This window comes from Polypterus senegalus, chromosome 6 (genome assembly GCF_016835505.1).
Source record: "Polypterus senegalus isolate Bchr_013 chromosome 6, ASM1683550v1, whole genome shotgun sequence".
Taxonomy (NCBI): Eukaryota; Metazoa; Chordata; class Cladistia; order Polypteriformes; family Polypteridae; genus Polypterus; species Polypterus senegalus.
The window spans coordinates 42,738,602-42,761,670 of NC_053159.1; positions in this window are offsets into that span (position 1 = coordinate 42,738,602).

Below are 23,069 nucleotides of genomic sequence, written 5' to 3' on the forward strand. Positions count from 1 at the left end.
TTTACTGTGAATTGCCTCTGTTATTTGAATTGCAATGGGCAAAACAAGCTCTGTGCTACACATTTTTTCCCCTTTTGCAGTTAGGTAGAACACTGCATAAGATGCAATTAAGCACTTTTCCTGAACAGTTACACATTTTTAAAAAAACTGATGGATGATGAAAATGAAAATGAGCCTGGCCTAAGTTAGAATTATTTAACGTCACCATTCTTGCACTCATACCTCCATTTAGGGCTTCGTAAAATTTTGTAGACTTCATTTTCCGCTGTCTGGTGTCATTTCCCACTGTGACTCTACTGAAGCATCCACCTGTCAATCTTTCAGTAGCTTGTATGTAATATGGTCCAGCATACTGTTTCCTTGCATATTTATTAGATGTACAGCATAAGACAATGTTTCATCCAGAAGTCAGCAAGGTTCATTCTTTTCTATTTTTTACGAATACAGAGTCTCTGCATGCTTTCATTTTGAGTAGACTTGACTATTGCAATTATAACTTTTGTGTGAACTGCCTAAGAAAGGTCTGGACAAATTGCAGCAAGAATGCACTGCATATTTGTTTTTTAAATCCACAATGAGAGATCATATTATTTAAGGTCTCTGTATTATTTACCTATGAAACATAGTATTGATTTTAAAATCCTTTGAATCATTTTTAAATCTATGTCCTTAAGTATATTTACAAGATATCTGTTACTAACAGATACCTTTGATACTCCAGGGTCGAGGTTTTATCTTTTCCTTGGGTAATAAGAGCAAAGAATTACAGGAAGGCTGCTGTTAGTGTTTATAGCCCTTGCTAGTTTAACACTAGAATTACCAGAGCCTATGAAAAAACTCGTAGATCCGTCCCACCTTAAATCACTTCTTAAAACCGTTCACAGCTCTCCACCAGCGTCCTTTGTCATCTAAATGTGCTGATAAACTCAGGCTGAAAGCAGCCGGCTATTACATCCCCCCACCGACTTAGAACGTGCACAAACTTCTCCCAGCTCATGCCTTGATTGATTTTCTGGGAGTGAAGTGGAGTTTTAGAGTGGAAATAATAGATTGTTGTTTGAAACACACGCAGTTCATGTCTGTTCCGTTTCTACAGTAATCTGTGTAAACACATTGTTAAAACAGAAACGTTTTTTATATTCTAGTAGTAGATGACAAAATGTAGGCATAAACTATTTAATGTATGTAGCCTGAAGTCCAAATATAAAAGAAACACTTTCACAAAAGGTACAAATATAACACAACAATTACGCTTTTAGTCAAAAATATAAGTGCAGAAACACCCACTTATTACGACTTCCTCCATGGCGCAATAGAAATCAGCAGCTGACTGGGAATCAAAAGGTTACGAGTTCGATCCTGCACAACTCCGTTTTGAGAAGTAAACCGCTCTTAGTCTTACTATTTTAGAATAAAAACATACATTTGATTTCAGTCTGTAACAGCCGGTGTAATTTATGATACATGTAAAGGTTAGCTTTGGTTTTTTTTTTAGTCAGTTTTATTATCTCAGCCGCGTTCACGAGCCCAAACACACCCCACCCCCTCATCTGATACTGCTGTTTTCACTTAGATGCGCTATAACAGAGGTAAACTCAGCTCCCTTCTACATCGGAGCAAGAATGCACATACCATTGCTTGCATACTAAAGTGTCAGCAGGCACTTTTTGTGGTATTACACACATTTCTGAGTATGCCCTCTGCACACTACTTGTGAAGTAAGTAAATAAATAAAGGTAAATTGTGTCATAATGATTTCTTCAAAACGTCATATATATTTGTCTCTTTCTTTTTTTAAAATGTGCAATGATCACCGCCAGCATGTTGTAGCACACAGCATCTGGCCACCTGCATGTTCTTGCGTGCACTGAATAAGCTCCTGATCTGACTCTAATTAATAGTGCCAGCATAAATTCAAACCCGATCTGACGCTGTTCGTTTTCAAATAATATTGCATTAGTGCAATGATGTTTTCACATATATTGTCTCCTTCTTTTAGGTATGTAGAACGCTTTTACAGGAAAAGGCGATGGAAAAAGAAAAGATGATGCAGCATCAACAAGCTTCAGTTCTTTATTTACCTTTAGTTACCTTTATTTATTTACTCACTTCCTACAGTGTAAAGGCACAAGTAAAATGCAGAGCTTCCCATATACATATACAAAGTACAGTGATGGCAAAAGTGCGATGTGCATTCTTGCTCCGACACTAGATCTGCAGTGTATCACGATACATTCTCTTACCAATGGTAGCGAAATGAAGTGTCTGCATGCACTTTTTGTGGCATTACACATGTATTTTTGAGCATGCCCATGCCAAATAAATTACATTCGAGCTATAGAGCGTCTCCAAATAAATAATATTCGAGCTATATCGCGTCTCCAATAAATAACATTTGAGCTGATCCAATTTTTCACATAAAGGCACTCTATAGCTCGAATGTTATTTATTTGGCATGGACATGCTCAAAAAATACACGTGTAATGCCACAAAAAGTGCATGCAGACACTTCATTTCATTAGCATTGGTAAGAGAATGTATCGTGATACACTGCAGAGCTATAGCGCGTCTTTATGTGAAAACAGCAGTGTCAGATGGGGAGGAGGGGGGGCATAGGGAAGGATCCTGAACGCGACTGAGAGAATGAAAAGTGAATAAAAAAAAACCAAAGCTAACCTTTACAAGTATCATAAATTACACCAGCTGTTCCGGACTGAAATCAGATGTATGTTTTTATTCGAAAATAGTAAGAAAAAGATCAGTTTATTTCTCACAACGGAGTCGTGAGGGATCGAACTCGTGACCTTTTCATTACCAGTGTCACACACGTGCGCATGGGAGGCAGCTAAAGGGCTTGAGTGAAGGCAGTTCGGAGGCATGCGGGTGTGGCAGAGTGCACTGACTCTTTTCTCCTTGCCTGTAGACCATCCCCGGGGGATTTCACCTGGATCTCCTGACATCACTTCCGGGACTGAGCCAATGGAAGTCGGCCACACCAGCTCCAGTCCCTCTGATGTCACCTCCGCTACTCTGAGCCAATGGTGGAAGACCACGTGCCAGATCCATACGACCTCACTTCCTGTCTCCCCCTTTAAAACCTGCCCCCTTTCCTTTGTTTCCTCAGTCTTGTTTTGGACTCGGTTGCATGCACTTCAGTGCTCTGTATTTTTACAAGAAAAACGACTTTGCAGCCAGGATACCACAATATACGGGTGGCTGCCCCAACTCTTTATCTGTCCATGTCTCGTTCTTGTGACAGTGGCGAGCCGGCAGGATGGAGAAGTCCCAGAGGAGAAGGGGACAGGACCTGCAATATACCCAGGTGGGAGCGTGCCGGGGCCGAGTCTTCAGGCGGGAGGGTGCCCGTGGTCGGCGTGACCGGTGCGGGCTCCGCTCCCAGCACTCATAACTAGGCCATCTGGAGGGCCAGGGAGTGTGCGGGTGGGGCTCACAGAATTGGGCTGCCCTGGAGGGGGGAGGCAAAAGGGACTCAGTATGCTCTCTTGGGGGAGAGTGCCTGCCTCCCTGCGAAACCAAAGCCCCATTTACCACCTAGGGGTGCCCCAGACTGGCAGGTGAATAAAATAAAAATGGAGGTTGGACCCTGAGCGGCCGACCAACAAACAAGCCTGGTCCTTATGGGCAATGGTAGGGCATTGGCTACGCCATTTGAAAACACGCCCTACCAAATAATAGAGCAGGTAGCTTGCTATCTGCTCCTGGAAGCGCTTCCCCGTGGCTTCACCCAGCCGGTTTGGGGCGAGCAGTTTAAGAACATGTCTGAGCTCATAGAGCTTATGGAGACGCAGAGGGCGGCCTCACACTCTGGGGGAGCAGAACCGTCCTCATGTCAAACCCAGCCGGGTGCGTTCCAAGACCTAGCCCCTCCCTGTACAATCCGGAGCTCGTGACAGGCGTCGCGGTGCTGGGCGCGCAAACCGCTTGGGGCAAGGAGGAATGCAGGTGGAGGGCGAGGAGGGTTGGTGTGCTCTGCTAATCCGTTGGCGGTCCCACATACTGGCGTGGTGATCGCCAACGGACACAAGACCACAGGTTTGTTCGACTCCGGCAGCAACATTTCCATTGTTGCCCGCCGCTTTGTGCAACCGCAACAGTGGCTAAAATTTAAGACCGGTATAACCTGTGTCCACGGAGACATCCGCTGGTACAGGTCCGCCGCTGTGTCATCAGTTACGGAGGGTCAGTTCAGAACTCACCGTAGCGTCCTACCTGATCCTCCACACCCGGTGATACTAGGGCGGGACTGGTCTAAAATCAAAAGCGGTGAGACACATACCACTCCGGGGTTAATTTGGGCTTCGTTATGTGACGGAGATAACCCGTCTCAAGCTGCCTCCACGCCGTGTAATCAGCCGGCAGAGAGAGAAGCAGTCGCCCTGACTGGCGTGGCAACTCCGGCCGTCGCGGGCTAACACGTCATCCACCAACGCCGCGGAGCGGGAGGAAACCACCCCCATTGAGGTCGGCGCTGACCCTCTCTCCGTGTTGCGGTTCCAATTTAAAGAAACGCCGGCTTCTTTTAGAAGGGAGCAATGGAATGATGACTCCCTGAAGTTTGTAAAAAATGCAGTGGTCCTTGTCAATGGCCAGCGCACTAATCAGTCGATGCCACAGGGCCCCTACTTTGTGCTAGATAATGACCTCCTTTACCGTGTAGCAATGCATGACGGGCAGGAGACGAGGCTGCTGCTGGTGCCGCGTACCTTCCGCGGCAGGTCTGCGAGCTAGCACACGCCCACCTCCTAGGTGGCCACCTGGGCACCGAAAAAACTCTGGAGCGGATCAAGCTCCGTTTCTACTGGCCAGGAATTAATGAGGAGGTTCGCCGCTTTGGCGCTTCCTGCCCGGAGTGTCAACTGCGACAAATTCCTAGGAGGGACCGTGCTCCTCTCGTTCCTATTCCACTGATTGGCGTTCCCTTCCACAGAATCGGGTCGACCTGGTGGGACCCTGGAGCCCTCAGCCCGAGGACACAAGTACATTTTAGTCCTCGTGGATTACGCTACACGATACCCGAAGCTGTTCCGTTGCGCTCAGCTACCTCTAAAGCCATCGCACGGGAATTACTAGGGTATTCGGCGTGGGGATCCCCAAAGAAGTCTTGACAGACCAGGGGACCCCTTCACCTCGGAAACGTTCAAGGAGACTGCCAGATTACTGAAAATAAAGCATTTAAAGACCTCGTGTATCATCCTCAAACCGACGGATTAGTAGAGAGGTTTAATCAAACTCTCAAGCAAATGCTGCGTAAGGTGGTCAGCGAGGATGGAAGGAACTGGGATCAGCTCCTCCCCCTCGTCCTTTTGCCTATCGGAAGTCCCACAAGCCTCCACGGGTTCTCCCCTTTGAACTACTATGCAGGGACAACCTCGGGCATATTAGATATTTTGAAAGAAGGCTGGGAAGAAGAGGCTCTTCCCTCCACAAACATACTGGAGTATATCGCGCAGTTACGCGATAGATTTGGAAAGATTCGGCCTGTCCTTAAAAGTCACATGGAGGAAGCTCAAGCAGCACAGGCCCGGTACTACAACCGCGGCACGTCTCTTCGGGAGTTCCGCCCGGGAGATCGGGTCATGGTCCTAGTGCCTACCTCCCACTCTAAATTGCTTGCCCACTGGCAGGGCCCCTACGAAGTTAAGGAGAGGAAGGGACTGGTCGACTATTTGGTGAGTCAACCCAATCGCCGGCCAAAGGAGCGGTTTATCATGTGAACCTGCTGAAACCGTGGAAGGACAGGGACCCCGATCCCTCCTCCGGCCAGCCCGCTCACTCTTCGCTCACACACACGACCTTAACTTCGGCACGGACTTAAGTCCCAGACAGCGGCAGGAGCTGGAAACAGTTATCCGGACCGTTCGGGAGGTAGTCAGTGAGAACCCGGAAGGACCTCTCTGATTGAGCACAACATCGTGACAGAGCCCGGGGTTGTTGTCCGAGAACGCCCGTATCGTCTTCCCGAGGCAAAAAAGGCTGAAGTGGAGCTTGAGATCAAGCGCATGCTGGAGCTAGGTGTGATTGAGGAAAGTTATAGTCCCTGGTCCAGCCCCATTGTGCTCGTCGGTAAGCCTGACGGAAGTTGGAGGTTCTGCAATGACTTCCGTCGGCTTAATCAAGTCTCCCAATTTGATGCTTATCCAATGCCACGCGTGGGCGACCTCCTCGAGAGGCTTGGACAGGCTCAATACCTGACCACACTTGACATGACGAAAGGGTACTGGCAGGTTCCTTTAACGGACTCCGAAGGTAAAACGCGTTTAGTACCCCTAGCGGACACTGGCAGTATCGTGTCCTTCCATTTGGGTTACACGGGCTCCAGCAACCTTTCAGCGTCTGGTGGACAAAGTGCTTCGGCCTCATAACTCATACAGTGCTGCCTACCTGGATGACGTGGTCATCTATTCCAGCACATGGAAGGAACACCTACAGCATGTCCAAGCGGTATTACGGACACTTGGTGAGGCGGGCTCGGATTAATCCCAGGAAATGCTTCTTGGATTAAGCGAGGCCAAATATTTAGGCTACCTGGTGGGTCGGGTACCGTAAGGCCACAGTGCTCCAAAATTGATGCCATTCTGAAATGGCCCGTCCATGAACCAAGCGGCAGGTCCAAGCCTTTCGGCTTAGCGGGTACTACCGCCGGTTTGTACCCGGTTTTGGAGAGAGCGGCGCCCTTGACTGATTTAACAAAGAAGAGGGCCCCGAACATTGTGGCATGGACTGAAAAAACAGGCGCTGCATTTGGTGACTTAAAGCAGGCCCTTACGCCCACACCTGTTTTGATGGCACCTAACTTTTCTTTGCCTTTCATCCTCCAGACGGACGCCGGACACAGGCCTGGGCGCCGTGCTGAGCCAAAGCGTCGATGGTGTGGAGCACCCCATCATGTTCCTGAGCGGAAACTGTTGGACCGGGAGACCAGGTATGCTGCGGTGGAGAGGGAGGCTCTGGCGATTAAATGGGCGATTACTCAGCTGAGGTACTACCTGTTGGGCCGGGAATTCACCCTTGTCACGGACCATGCACCCCTACAGTGGATGGCCCTCCACAAGGAGTCGAATCCGCGGGTCACCCGGTGGTTTCTTGACCTGCAGCCGTACAAGTTTTCGCTCGTTCATCGCCGGGCGCTCCACGCCAACGCTGATGCCTTTCTCGGGTTCACGACCTCTCGGTTAGGTCGCCCGACCCGTCGGGTCTGGGCTAAGGGGGCCTTGTCACACACGCGCATGGGAGGCAGCTAAAGGGCTTGAGTGAAGGCAGTTCGAGGCATGCGGGGTGTGGCAGAGTGCACTGACTCTTTTCTCCTTTGCCTGTAGACCATCCCCGGGGGATTTCACCTGGATCTCCTGACATCACTTCCGGGACTGAGCCAATGGAACTCGGCCACACCAGCTCCAGTCCCTCTGATGTCACCTCCGGCTCTGAGCCAATGGTGGAAGACCACGTGCCAGATCCATACGACCTCACTTCCTGTCTCCCCCTTTAAAACCTGCCCCCTTTCCTTTGTTTCCTCAGTCTTGTTTTGGACTCGGTTGCATGCACTTCAGTGCTCTGTATTTTACAAGAAAAACGACTTTGCAGCCAGGATACCACAATATACGGGTGGCTGCCCCAACTCTTTATCTGTCCATGTCTCGTTCTTGTGACACCAGTCAGCAGCTGATACCTTTACACCACCGCGGCAGTTGTAGTAAATATGCGTCAGTATAGCCTGCTAAGGCGGCTTTTTTTTCTGCAGTTACACTTTAGAATAAAAGCGCATTTGTTCTGTTATATTTGTACCTTTTGTGAAAGTGTTTCTTTGATATTTGGACTTCAGGCTTCATACATTATATAGTTTATGTCTACATTTTCTCATTTACTACTAGAATATGAAAAACGTTTCTGTTTTAAAAATGCGTTTACACAGATTACTGTAGAAACGGAAAACACATGAAATGCGTGTGTTTCAAACAACAATCTATTATTTCCACTCTAAAACTCCACTTCACTCCCAGAAAATCAATCAAGGCATGAACTGGGAGAAGTTTGTGCACGTTCTAAGTCGGTGGGGGGCTGGAATAGCCGGCAGCTTGCAGCCTGATTTTATCAGCACATTTAGATGACAAAAGACGCTGGTGGAGAGCTGTGAATGGTTTTAAGAAGTGATTTAAGGTGGGATGGATCTATGAGTTTTTTCGTAGGCCCTGGTAATTCTAGTGTTAACAGTTTGTCGAATCAGAGGAAACATATAAGTACTTGAATATTTTAACATTCAGTCTTTAAACATATCTTTTTAAGTTGGCCTTTGTTTAAAGTTGTCTTTGCATTTTTGTTTTTCTTGTTTTATTTTTATTTGTTCTATCTCTATTTGTACTACTTATTTGTTTCTTTTTTAAACACATTCTGAACTACATCCTTTACATGAATAGTCCTATATAAATAAATAAAGATTGGGATTAAGAAATTTTAAACTGCTGACCTTTCTACATTATCCATTCAGATATGAAAGTATGATCTGCATTCTTCTTTCTTAGTTTCTTGGTTTTGCTAATGTTAACGGAGAGATTATTGTCTTGGCAACATTGTGTCTCTCAAAAGGAAAATCTCTTCCCTTAGAGATATATTATCATTGTTGGTGATAAGACCTACAATGGCGGTCATCAGTAAATTTAATGATGGAGCTATGTTCGGCTATGCAGACATAGGAGAACAAAGAGTACAGCATTTAAGACTGAAGGCAGGAATCTCTTCTTTACACAAAGAGTTGTGGGACTATGGGACCAACTACAGAGACATGTGGTTGAAGCAAAAACTTTGACAACCTTTAAGTAGAATCTTGATGAGATATTGGGGCTGCTTAGCTTTTAGCTAAACAAATGGGTTTGATGGACTGAATAGTCCCCTCTCATTTGTCAAATTTCTTATGCTTCTTAAGTAACAATGGGCTCAGCAAACTACTCTGTGGAATGCCTATGTTGAGAGTCATCAGGAAGTGATGTTGCCAATACGCATTTGCTGGCATTTGCCAGTTAGAAAGTACAAAATCCAATTGAGCATGGTAGCACTGTGGAAGAAGATCTCCAAGGAAGACAGGAATAGTTCAATCAATCAGTCTTTAGTCAGTCATAGATGAGTACATGGATTCTATGTTGCAAGGCAGAAGAGGAAAATTTTCCTTTTTTGTTCAGCTTTTACTATCTTTCTTTCCTCCCCCTTCCCCTCAATTATCAATACGCATAATATGTTTATCTAAGCATTTCATCTTACATTGAGAGAATCGGCTCTGTTTCTATTTTGTGCACATTGCAGATGGGGCCCTAAAGAAGGAAAAGTAATCTTTTCTGTGACTAATAGATAAGTTCCTAAAAAGGAAATTGTCCTTGGTCAGCTTACTGCAACCTGTCTTATGACAGATGCCTATATGAATAACCTGCCATTACAGCAAAACAGCTTTGTCCGGTTTTTAACTCTTAGTAACTTGCAAGAAGTTAATTTTTCTTTCACATTTCTCCCATTTTTTTTTTTTCTTTGAATGTCTGTGGAAATTTGGGTGTCATCTATCTGAGCTGTATACTCAGGGACCGGAGATATAAGAAGGAATTGATGTTGCACAAAACAATTGATAAGGGGATGGACACAGGGAAGTGCACAACAAAGCAGTAGACAGACAGTAAGAAGGATAGTGCCTACAATGACAACGAACTGAATAAGGGACACTTTCCAGTAGGAAAATAGCAAATGAAACCAGTAAAAAATATAAATAGGTGCAGTGTTTACATGATCAGTAAATTCTTTTTGGAGCAACTTTAGCTTGTTAAGGGCCATAGTAAAGGATCCATTAGGAGCAGTGTTGTTAGGAATTAAACTACAGCAACTGTTGCCGAACACAACACACACCTCCCCTTTCAGCTGGGAGCATATCTAGCACAATTCCATTCTGCCAGGACACTTGGCTGGTAATGTGTACTTCCCGACATTAAAATACACTTGAAAGGGCAACTGGGAGAGTTATGTGCATCCTTAAAAACATCACAAGTGAAAAGGTTATAGGGAAGGGGTACAACTAGGAGATAGGGTTTAACATTGGCACATGCATAACAGGACTCTGTTCTTAATTGTGTAACAGTAAAATGCAACCACTTATACCACAGATTATCCTCTACGAAAGAGAGAATAGTCGCTTCGGAGAGTCCCAGTTAGTCCAAAAATAGTAATTCACTTTTTACAGTGAGAGATGTGCATCCAACCTTCACAGTATCCAGGGTGCTCCGCAACACTTAGAATGGCCCTCTCCTGCTAGGTTGATGCCAGTGTTTACATCATGTGTCTCTGATGAGAACCTCAGTCCCAGTAGGAATAGAAATGAACAGTTCAAGTAACAAGGTAGTCCTCCATGTTTCCCTCACTTGTTCATGCACTGTCAGTAAGGCACTACGCAGACCTGAAAGAAAAGATACAAGATCATTGTCGACTGTGTGGAGAGTAACTTTGCCTTGTGGAAGGCACACTACCATGGGGCGGCCAGTAGGAATCTCAAACGGAGAGTTCCCTATCTGGCGATGAGTCCTTCCCTGAAGACCAGCCAGTGCCAAATTCAATGCATCAGGCCAAGATAGGCCTGTTTGTTCACATCTTTTGCCTGTACAGTGACTGTAGCTGCATTATGTACAGTGTTAAGAAGACAAGCATCTTTCTTGTTCTTCCATTTCATAGCAAGCACTTTACCCTTTTGTCAAGTTACTAGCACACCTTGATGTAATTTAGCTCTGCCAAAGTCTTCAGCCATACCTCAACAGTTAGAAAGCACTGTTCCATATGCATCAGTCTTTCTTTGCAGCAAGATGTTAAATAGCTCTGGCAAAGTATAAAAATTGTCGATGGTTACACAGTAACCTTGATCCAGCAGAGCATCTATCAAAATCAGCACCAATGATGTAGCAATGCCATACTGATCGTATTTCAGATCAAACATTGTCCATTTCTCTTTGTATAGAACCGGATTTCAAATGTATCCCGTTTTAGATTCACAAAGCTTTATTTATGCCAAATCTTTCTCTTTTTGATGCGATGTACTGTATCCATGACAGTCTGACCATATAAGACATGAGACTTTCATTGATGCTGACATTGCAGTCCAGAATGTAAATGCACAGAAATTTTGCTACAATCACCTAGTATATCTACCAAATTGTCTTAATTTTGGGTGCTGGATGGGTATTCTCATCAAAGTCTTCATTGCTGGTAAAGTGCAGATATTTCATAATTAATGAAAACCTACACTCAGACATAATTTCTAACAGCACTTTTACAGCTCAAGTGATTCTCGGTTCTAACGCTTACGCAAGATACATCTATACAGTTGCCTGAGTGATACTTGGGACTAACTCTTTTAGCACGGTTTTCACAGCCTGAGTAACGCTCAGGTCTAAAGGTAAAGAGGTTAAAGCTACTCCCAAAAAAAATTATTTCTTTCCAATAAATTATTGTAAGGAAATAAATGGATTTATTTTGCCTGATTGCAGTTGCAAGTCAAAGTAAAACAGAAAGAAGGGCAATTACAATACTTGTGCAATATCAGTAATGCTAAGGAAACTTTCTAAAATGAAAACAGATTCTTTTAGAAAGGTACATGACTCCAAGTAATGCTATCACTCAATGAATAATCCTTTCTGATACATAAGGAAAAAAAAGTGAAAAAAATGTACTTTCCGAGTAGCACACATTAAGTATTAAAAATCAATATACAGTACAGTTACTCACATACCACATGTAAATGTTATTGAACAATATTTAATGGAAAGTTCATGTTATAGATAATGGATTTTATAGTGTGTTACATAACCTTATAAATATATACAAAGTAGTTTTAAATATCTAAATTTAAAAATGTGATGTATATAGTAAATTTACATGTTCCAATTTGTTTGTTATTAAGTGACTTTAATATGTACTTTATGTAAAGTAATGTCTCGCGAGAACACACTTAAGGGTTATCAGGAGAACATGAGAAGGACCTGCCCCAAGAACCACAGGTGGGCGGATGTCTCTCGCGAGACTTTGCCATGTTGCAAAAAGGATTTCAAACTGAACTGTCTGAAGCTAAAACAAAGTGATTTAAGGACCTCTTTTCATGACAAGGGGCCAACGAGTTCTCAAGGCGTGCTGGTGTGGAGGCGTGACGGAGTGAGTAACAAGAGCCCAAGCAATAAACGCCCGTTCAAAAGAACCAACCTGTGTCTGTTTTGTTGTGAAGAGAGCTACAGTGAGAACTCGACTGCTCAATACGGGTAGGAGAAACGACGCGACGAGGATCCGATGCAGCAGATAAGCCGAGCCCATAACGCATTGTCCGCATAGTGATTATAAACAACGGTGATTAGACTGTGTTAAAGCGCAGATTTTTCAAGTCAAAACCAGTAGGAGCTCTACCACAATAGTAAAATTAACTTGGTGTGAGAAGTGGTTTAGCTTGGAAACTGCAACTAAGGACTCAGATCTCTTAACCTTGCATTCTGTGCTTAATGTGGAGATAAATCCAATGTGTTTGCATTCATAGTCGTTGTGTGTTATAAGGCTTAAAGAGCAAATGGTAGTAAAGTTAATGATTTTTAGTAAATATTGAAAAAAGGTACCCCATTACAAGTGAAAACTAAAGATTTCTAAGTAATTTTGAGTTTTATGAGAATTAAACTAGTTTTAAAGAGCACCTTCAGTGAATTTAAAGGGTACAATGCTGACGTGAAAACCTATTGTTATATATAAAGGATAAGTTATTTAATGCATTTCTAACCATATTCCTGCTGTGATCAAGGTTTTACTTATATTTGTGCCAAGCAAATATCATTTTTCTTATTTTGCTTTGAAACTGAAGTTAATGTGAAGTTTAAATTCTGACAGTTATTTTGATGTAAATTTGATGTCTATACAGTGTATTTGGAAGATTCCTACACACATATGTGAACTTTCATGGCTGTTTAAACTAAGTCAACTGTAGCTTTCACTTACACAATTTGAGTTTAATATCTACATAGTTGTACTAACCTTATCTCAAGATGTCTAACATAAGTACTGAGACCTGCCGTAAAAATGTTAAACCATCTGCTGAAGCTACAGACACCGAATCTACAGAAGTAGAACAGCTACGAAGAAGTGAAAGAATGCGCACCCTAACAGAAAAAGAAGGAGAATTTCAAGGAGAAAGACTGAAGGGCATACAACGTCGATATATAAAATCAACTATGAAAAGTGGAGGTGTCATGCAAGAATAGGCAAGGAATTATTAACTGATGATGCTTCTCAGGATGAATTGAACGAGCTTATTGAGAACATGAAACGGACCTGTTCTGATGTGAAGGTCATTTATGAAGAGTTGCGTCAAAACCCCTGAACTAGACCTGCGACGCAGGGTTGATACATGCATATCACTCTCAGGATTCATTATTCAAATGGCAGAGAGACAGCTTAAAGGGCATAAAGCAGATTAAGACGAAGAACCTTGGCCCGATGTTGGATCAATCTTAGACTCAACAGGTTCTGTATCTAGGCCACTGTCTCGTCGATCAAGATGTAGTTCCAACCACTCAGTCAAAAAAGAATAGAGGCTGTGGCTGAAGCTGCTGCATCTCAGGAGGTCTTGGCTGTACTGGAAGAACAAGACAGGGAGGAAACAGAACTTCAAATGCTAGAGGCTGAAAATAAACAACGGCTAGCACAATTTGAATCAGAGAACTTAGCTAGACAACAAGCAATCCAAGATAAACACAGAAAGCTTGCATGCCTAGAAGAAGTAAAGAAGCTGAATGCTGCTAGAGCCTGAGTAAAGGTTTATAATGAAGTTGAAGACAATGTTGATATGACTGACATGTTGTATGATCTGGAAGTAGTAGGAGAACTTCAAGTCCCTAACCCCACAATCCCTCCAGTCACAACCCAGGCTCTCAATGCATCAAGTCCCTCATTCGTTCCTCAATCCTTTGGAGTTGCAAGTCAAGCCCCTTGTCTACCACTGTTACTTCAACCTCCTCCAGCCACAGCGTTTAGGCCCCAAGAGCAGAATAGCTTAGATCTGGTTAATGTGCTAGCAGAAGCTATAATTGCAATTCGTCTTCCAACACCAGAGCCTGAAGTATTTACTGGAGACCCTTTGAAATTCAAAGACTGGCAACTATCTTTTGAAACATTAATAGAACGGAAAAACATTCAAAAGAATGAAAAACTTTATTACATAAGAAAGTATTTAGGTGGCACAGCAAAGAAAGCCGTAGAAGGATTTCTTCTATTGGGCACAGAAGAAGCATACGACTCGGATTGGAAACTCTCAGAGAAACGTTTTGGAGACCCATTCATAATCGGGAAGTCCCTCAGAGACAAGCTGCATGCATGGCCAAAGATAAGCTCTAAAGATGCTTGTGAACTAAGAGAATTTGCAGACTTCTTCAAGAGCTGTGAGACTGCAATGTCCCACATTAAGACACTGGAAGTCCTTAATGATTGCATTGAGAGTCAAAGGATTCTGCTGAAATTGCCAGATTGGTTGGTTTCCAGATGGAACCGTAAAGTGATGGAAGTCAGGCAAGTAAGGACTGCGTACCCATAATTCAAAGAGTTTGTTGACTTTTTATCAAAGGAAGCAGATCTAGCTTGTGATCCCATATCCTCAATACAAGCACTCAAGAGTGTGGAAAGTGAAAAACAAAGGCATCCACGAAATCAAATAATTCAAGCAAAGACTCTGACAACAAACACGACACAGAGCAGCATGCCATCATGTGTCTTCTGCAAAAGGGCAGGATATGTCCTAGGCAAGTGCAGGAGGTTTACTGAAAAAACAGTTCAAGATCGTGTCAAGTTTGTGCACACAGAGAAGCTTTGCTTTGGATGTTTGAAAACTGGTCATCACTCAAGAAGGTGTGATGACAAAAGCACATGTGAAAAACGTCAAAAGAGACATCCTACATGTTTGCATGACGACAAGTTTAAAGAACGTCAGAAGCCAATGCACCTAAATGGAAATGACATTTCAAAAGACAAGGCAGACACCACAGAGAAGACTGCAACAGCAACTACCAACAGAGTCATACAAGAGGGCCTATGCACACAAACGTCCTCTGTCTTGCCAGTCTGGGTATCCTCTACCAAGCATCCAGATCAAGAAGTCCTTGTCTATGCACTCTTAGACACACAGAGTGATACAACTTTCATACTAGACGAAGTTGCCAAAGACCTCAACACAAACAAAGAAAATGTCAGTTTGCGGCTATCCATAATGTCTGCCAAATCAACAGTCATACCATGTCAGAAACTGACAGGTCTACAAGTGAGAGGATACAGCTTAAAGAAAAGAATTCTGCTACCACCTGTTTTCACACGAGAGTTCATTCCAGCAAACAGGTTACACATTCCAACTTCTCAAACAGCTCTAAAATGGCCTCATCTGGAGCAATTATCAGAAAGGATTCCACCACAGTTAGACTGCGAAGTAGGCCTTCTCATTGGCTATAACTGTCAATGAGCCCTTCTTCCAAGGGAGATCCTGTCTGGTGACGAGGATTATCCATAAGCACAGCAAACTTATCTCGGCTGGAGCATTGTTGGTTGCTCAAATCCAGCAAGTGATGACAGCAATGCAATAGGAGCAAGTCACAGAATCATGGTGCGACAAGTGACACCAGCCGTGCATTCATCAGTCCAGCTAAAGGAAGAAGTACACTTTGTGTGCAGAACTCAAGTCAAGGAGATAATCCCACTTGACATAATTAAGATCCTTGAGTCGGATTTCATAGATCACACTGCAGACGATAATCCAGTTTCTCAAGAAGATCTCCTCTTCTTGTCTAAAGGGAAAGCAGGAATAAGGCACAAGGAAGATGGCCACTATGAACTTCCGCTATCTTTTAAGACAGACAAACCTAATCTTCCAAACAATAAACAGTGTGCAGTTCATAGGCTTAGCTCATTAGAGCGACGACTGAGGAGAAATGAACAATATTACAAGGACTATGTCAACTTCATGCATGACATCATAAACAGAGGAGATGCTGAGAAGGTGCCACAGCTTGAACTTGATAACTGACCAGCATGGTATATTCCACACCACGGTGTCTACCATCCCCACAAACCCGGGAAGATCCATGTGGTTTTCGACTGTTCGGCACGTTTCCAAGAAACCTCTCTAAATGACCATCTCTTGACTGGTCCAGACCTGACTAACGCATTAATTGGAGTCTTGCGTCAATTTAGAAAGGGTCCAATAGGCATAATGTGTGACATTGAAAAAATGTTTCACCAGTTCCATGTTGCAAAGGAACACCAAGACTATCTCAGGTTTCTCTGGTGGGACAAAGGTGATTTGGACTCCAAACCCTCGGTATACAGAATGAGGGTACACCTGTTTGGGGCAGCTTCATCCCCCGGCTGCTCTAACTTTGGACTTAAGCACCTGGCATCGCAGGGTCATGGGAAGTTCAGTGAAGAAGCCATCAAGTTTATCCTAGGCTGCTGCTATGTGGATGATGGCCTAAATAGTGTAAAGACACCTGCTGAAGCTATACATCTGGTGGCAGAGTCCAGAGCTCTGTGCGAAACAGGAAATCTGCATCTGCACAAGTTTGTATCCAATGATAAAAGTGTGATTGCAGCAATACCAGTACAATAACGTGCCCAAACCAAAGATTTAGACATGGCCCTAGCAGAACTCCGTATCGAGCAAGCACTTGGAGTCCACTGGTGCATCGAAACAGATGAATGCCAATTCAGGGTCGTAGTAAAAGAAAACCCACTGACAAGGAGAGGGGTTCTCTCAACTGTCGCCTCAGTCTATGATCGACTAGGGTTTGTGGCTCCAGTCATACTGATCGGCAAACAGATCCTTCAAACACTGTGCAGAGACAAAGTAGGCTGGGACGAACTTCTCCCCGAACACATCTTGTCACAATGGGAGTCATGGCTCAAAGATCTGCCTCATTTGGCAGCTCTGAAGATTTCAAGGAGCTACCTTCCATCAAGCTTTGGTGAAGTCGTACTGTATGAGCTTCACAACTTTTCCGATGCAAGTTTCAAGGGGTATGGTGCATGCTCATATCTTAGAGCAATGAGTGAAACGGGACAGATCAGTTGTTCACTTGTCTTGGGGAAAGCAAGAGTGGCCCCTACCAAACTAACAACTATCCCAAGACTTGAGTTATCATCAGCTTTGACTTCAGTTCGCATTGGTGATGTCATTAAACGTGAGCTTGATATTAAAACCCTGCAAGAGTATTACTGGACTGACTCAAAGGTGGTCCTTGGCTATGTGAACAACGATGCTAAAAGGTTTCACACATTCGTAGCCAACCGGATCCAGCGAATAAGATCTAGCACAAAACCTGAACAATGGCGACACGTCCGCTCTGAAGACAACCCAACTGATTACGCCTCAAGGGGACTGAGTGCAATTCAACTGAAAGAGTCCAACTGGCTGAAAGGACCCAACTTTCTCTGGCAGCAGAATCTCCCACATGAAGAGAGAATGGTGGGAGAAATAGAAGCAACTGATCCCGAGCTTCGCAGGGCATACATTCAGGCAGTTAAGGCAAGAGAACTGAATTCAGTGGTGAACCGCTTTATTAAATTCTCTGACTGGTCTAGAGTAGTTAGAGCTGTTGCCAGGCTTAAAAGATTTGTCAGGGAGTTCAAGGGATTTCAGTCAAGAACGAATGAGTCAACTAACCTTGAAGAACGAAGAGAAGCAGAAATCTTCATCATCAAGATGTCACAAGAAGAAGCATTTGCTGAAGAAATAAAGAAGATTAAAGACCAGAAGGAAGACACCTTGAACAAGCACAACAGGCTACACCAGTTGAATGCCTTTTTGGACAAGAACAGTGTCCTCAGAGTGGGAGGACGGTTATCTCAATCAGCCTTACATCATGATGTAAAACATCCTGTGATACTTCCGAAGAAATTTCATATTTCAGCCCTTCTCATCAAACATCATCATGAGCGCATACACCACCAAGGAAGAGGCATGACCATGAATGAGTGCAAATGGAATATGGATGTGGAAATGTGGTCTCCACACACATTTACAAGTGTGTAAAATGTAGGAGATAAAGAAGAACAACAGAGGTTCAACACATGGCTAATCTGCCTGAAGAGAGAACTGAAACATCCCCTCCTTTCACTTATTGTGGCCTTGATTGTTTTGGACCTTTCATTGTGAGGGAAGGAAGAAAAGAAATAAAACGATACGGACTGTTTATTCACTTGCTTATGTTCCAGAGCAGTGTACATTGAAATGCTTGACGACTTAACGACAGACGCATTCATAAATGCACTTCGAGCATTCATAGCTATCAGAGGATCTGTGCGCCAATTGAGATGTGATAGGGGAACAAATTTTATTGGTGCTAGAATGGAGCTTTCTAAGTTGCTTGGAGGAATGGATCAAGATCGTCAAAGGGCACTTGGTTGTGAATTTGTGTTGAATGTTCCATCAGCTAGCCACATGGGTGGAGTCTGGGAGCGCCAGATTCGAACAATTCGAAGCGTCCTGACTGCTAAGCTCGACAAGTCAGCCAGCAGACTTGACACCACAACTTTGAGAACATTGCTCTACGAAACAATGACAATAATCAACAGCAGACCACTAAGTGTTGAGCATCTTCATGATCCTACTGGCCCAGAACCCCTCACTCCCAACCATATTCTAACCATGAAATCATCAGTTATTCTTCCACCTCCTGGAGAGTTCTGCAAAGAAGATCTCTATCTGCACAAAAGGTGGAAAAGAGTGCAGTTTCTGGCCAATGAATTTTGGCAACGATGGAAACGAGAATACCTGCTAAATCTTCAACAACGACAGAAATGGCAGAAGACATCACGAAACTCACAAGTAGATGACATTGTAATTTTACAAGATGACAGTGCACCAAGAAATGAGTGGAAGCTCGCCAGGATTGTGGAAGCTCAACTCAGCACAGATGGCAAAGTACGAAAAGTGAAACTTCTACTTAGTGACACCACATTTGATAAAGGAGAACCACTCACTAGACCAGTTTATCTTGAAAGACCTATTCATAAAGTAGTTACCTTACTTGAAGCCAACTAAGTCACAAATAAAGGTACACAGACTCACACACTTCTCTTATAGTTTGCTTTTGAAGAAAATCAATTCAGGTCAGTGAGTGATTTTGGTGGGAGTGTAAATGTTATTGAACAATATTTAATGGAAAGTTCATGTTATAGATAATGGATTTTATAGTGTGTTACATAACCTTATAAATATATAGTTTTAAATATCTAAATTTAAAAATGTGATGTATATAGTAAATGTACATGTTCCAATTTGTTTGTTATTAAGTAACTTTAATATGTACTGTATGTAAAGTAATGTCTCGCGAGAACACACTTAAGGGTTATCAGGAGAACATGAGAAGGACCTGCCCCAAGAACCACAGGTGGGCGGATGTCTCTCGCGAGGCTTTGCCATGTTGCAAAAAGGATTTCAAACTGAACCGTCTGAAGCTAAAACAAAGTGATTTAAGGATCTCTTTTCATGACAAGCGTCCAACGAGTTCTCAATGCGTGCTGGCGTGGAGGCGTGACGGAGTGAGTAACAAGAGCCCAAGCAATAAACGCCCGTTCAAAAGAACCAACCTGTGTCTGTTTTGTTGTGAAGAGAGCTACACCACATTTCCAATTTCAGCAATGGTATTTGTTAAACCTAAAGGAATTTCCTATTACCTTTTCATTGACATGGAATCAACTAGTTATATTTCGTCTGCATGTCGTATTTTGCAACAATTTCACTTTTTGTACTTTGACTTTAACATAGGAAACACAAAAACACTGCAATATGCACACATCCACAATTAAAACACCTGATCACATATCCTTCTTCAGATTTCCTATATTTATTATCTGCATTTAAAACATCACCTAAGAACATAGTTCATAGTATTAACTGCTGATGAGAAGTTAAGTATGGATTTTATGAGAATGACTGGCAGATGAGACAAGGTGGTGAAAAAAAAGCTGGTGTCAAACGGGATGTCAGGAAAATTTATTGAAGTTAATTTCAAGCAAATAATTCAAACAACAAATCAAAAAGTAAGTTGCATGTAATCTTGTTTATGTTTTTCCAATCTCAGATTAAACAGGACTGCATGAGATGGGTTTTTACACTGTCACCTTGATGACATAGGATGCAGCACTATTTTTAACAGATGATGTGAAACTCTCAAAAAGGTGGCACCCACTATAATAACAAAATAGACACAAAATAAACATAAAAAACAAATAACTTTTTTAACAAAACCTCCAGATAAAAATTTAATGACAAAAATGGGTTTTCTGGGTAAGATAACCCTAGAAAATGTGCTAAAGTAAAATCTTTAAAAATTAAATTAAAATTTCAATCATATCAAAAACCACATTAAAATTCTTTGACTTGGGGACTCACATGATCTCTGGGGAAATGGCTACCTAGTCCTTGCGCTCTGTAACCATAGTTTTAACGCCATGCACAATTTACATTTAAATAGCAATAATTTTAATACTAACTCCCCAGAAATTCTGCAGATTGCATCAAACAGATTGCATTAATGAAAAAGTGTCATTATGTCAATGATATGTCATTTTCAAAAGTGAAGAAAGCTTTAAAAACCTTGGATTGTCAAAATGAGAGTGAAGAATCACTTTGTTTTCTGAAGATTAAGTAGTCTTCTACTTTAAATTACTGTTTTAAGGAATTTATGGTAGAGATTAGTAAACGAGGAGCACAGTACATTTGCATCTGAAATTAAAGCCCTTCATGTTATTACTTTACAAGAAGGGCAACGACAGTGACCCAAGGAAAACAATTTGATGAGAAAACAGCAGGACATACTAATTCTTAAGCTGGTTGATATGGAGGACTGTATTTGATGTCTAATTGGCTTACTGGAGGGAGTGGAAGGCTCTGACCCTGCTAGTTTTATGACCTCTAAGTTACCAGTCTGGTTCCCTCCCTCTCGCTAACAACAAGGGATAGAAGTCATGTGTGTCTCATCGCATGTACTCAGATCCCCAGTCAACATCATGCCTTCATACTTTAATTTTCTGCCTTCTGTGGTTTACAGATTGCCAAGATATATCTTGGGAATTTAAGAGGTCTCAGCCTTTGAAGTATGATGGATCAACACTTTACTTTTTCCCTGATTTCAGCTGGGTGACAGTGCCTAAGCAAGAAGCATTATGTACTGCTGTGTTGAAGGCCGAACAAATCAGCCACCAGTCTTTCATTCTTTACCTGAAGTCTATAAAGTTGTGTTCTAGATCCTCCTTCCAGGTCTATGCAGATGTGAACAAAGCTGTCTGCATAAATGAGCTTTTTGCTCCTTCAGGCGAGTTTCCTTCTCTGCTCCGTGTCTCAAAGTAATCAATTAGGTTTCTGAAAATTTTACTGTTTCAAGTCCTTCTCTTTTATTTTGAGAAGACTGTACATTAGTTTATTATTTTTATTACTACTATTGGAATAGTACATAACTTGATGTTTCATATTAAGGGTGTTTGAACCCATGTTATTTTAATCTCATTTTGTCTTGCAATTTGAAGTTGTTTTTGGTAGACCTTGGCTGCCTGACTTGTAAATTATCTTGTTTTGGAACAGAAGAATGGGACTCTCCTGCTCTCATTTGTGCAGCCTTTATGGACTGGTATTGTTCTATGTTAATGGAAGTCTACTTCTGTTTAATGGTGGTTGGGGAGGTAGGAGGTTGCTGGGGTGGGAAAGGGGATTGAGTTTGGTGGGAAGGTGGATCATATATTATTTCGGTTGAGGGTGTATTGCTTTTGAAATTTTATTATAAATATATATATATATATAAATATATTGGGTTTTATTATATATAATATTGGGTGCTTCATCCATTTCAGTTACTCTTTAACATTATACTACTATATTTATCCTTTATGCTCTTTCTTTCTTGACAATGGCTAATCTCACTATCACTTCATGGGATGTGACACATTTTAAACTCTCCGTATTGTCACTCATGCTCTCTTAATGTGCTACATTGCTTAAATAATGACATCATGCTTAAAGGAAACTCATTTTGTAGCACCGGATGTGATAATGCTTTCAAATAGACAGTATTGTGTTGCACTGAGTTCTTGTGCTGCATCCAAAACTTGTAATGGGGCAATTTAATTATGCTTTAACTTTCCAATTAATGTTATTAGTTAAGGGAGGTAATGATAAAGGTCACATTGTATAAATTGTTTTGTATAAGGAAAATTGTTTTTATTTCATGTTATGCTCCTACCCCCTTTGTCCTGTCCTTTTTATCAAAACTTCCTGTAGATTTGCTACAATTTTCAGATTATTTGTCATGCCTGGTCATGGATGCTAATTCCATTATAAATCCTATATTTGATCTCTCATCTTCCCCCAATTTAAAACATTTTCCTCTGTCCACAAAAGTACTTAGACAGTTTCTTAGTGATTTTAACTTAGTCAAATGTTATGTTGCCATTAATCCCTCGTCAAAAGTATTCTCTTTCTTCTAATACCGATGTAAAACACAATCTAGAACAGACGATCTCTGTATTTCCCAATCCCTACCTTCTGTTGTCTGTAAATATTATGAACAATGCTGCACATCCCCTCTCTAACACACTAACACTACGTACTTTCAGTCAACAAATTATTCAGCAGACATGTGTCAAGAAATGCTATGGGGCTTCTTTGTAAAAACAGCAATAAGTCTGCATAATGCTTCACTGGGACTGTGACAGCCATGTCAGAGCTTTCCTTTTTTTTTTAATTTTCTTGCTTTATAATCATTCTGGAGTGTGTTCAGACCAAAGTGTATTTGTATATATATTTATTTATTTACTTACTTATTTAACTACCTCTTTATTATTTATTTATTTGAAGAGCTTCTGTAAAAAGTCAAATTTCACTGCTGGGACAAATAAAGATCTATCTATCTATCTATATATCTATCTACACTAGTTAAGATCAAACGAGTAATGTGACTAGTTTTTAAAACAAATCTAGCAGAATTTAATTTAATAAACAGAAATTCTGTTTCAGACCACTCAAA